The 273-nt window shown below is 46.2% G+C and overlaps 1 protein-coding gene across 1 annotated transcript in view; it reads right to left on the bottom strand.

Moving 5' to 3' along the window:
* The window catches only part of LOC119585647 (protein Aster-B-like), a gene marked incomplete in the record, with an annotated part of 119,378 nt that overhangs the window by 22,650 nt on the left and 96,455 nt on the right, over nt 1-273 (bottom strand).

The raw sequence follows: 273 nt of genomic DNA, 5'->3' as shown, positions 1-273 counted from the left end.
TCGACTCCTTTAAGACTGAGAAAATAACGACAAGCTACCGACAAAGAGGGTTTCTAAATACCTTTTAACTACGAAAAGCTGCTCGACGGGAAAAATAAACAAACAAACAAACGACCTGCTCTCCTAAGATCTAGCCAAGGAGTTCGGGGGAATAAAGCGACATACACGAGGATGGATAGAGCCCGAGACACAACTACGACAAACCAACAACACCGGATGAGGATCGACTGTCTCATTAACAAGCATGAAGAGGGAGTCCGGGATGCGTGTGGC

The sequence above is a fragment of the Penaeus monodon genome, chromosome 20, assembly GCF_015228065.2.
Source record: "Penaeus monodon isolate SGIC_2016 chromosome 20, NSTDA_Pmon_1, whole genome shotgun sequence".
NCBI classification, from domain to species: domain Eukaryota; kingdom Metazoa; phylum Arthropoda; class Malacostraca; order Decapoda; family Penaeidae; genus Penaeus; species Penaeus monodon.
The sequence above is the reverse complement of the archived record's forward strand: the minus strand, read 5'-3'. Positions and strand labels throughout refer to the sequence as shown.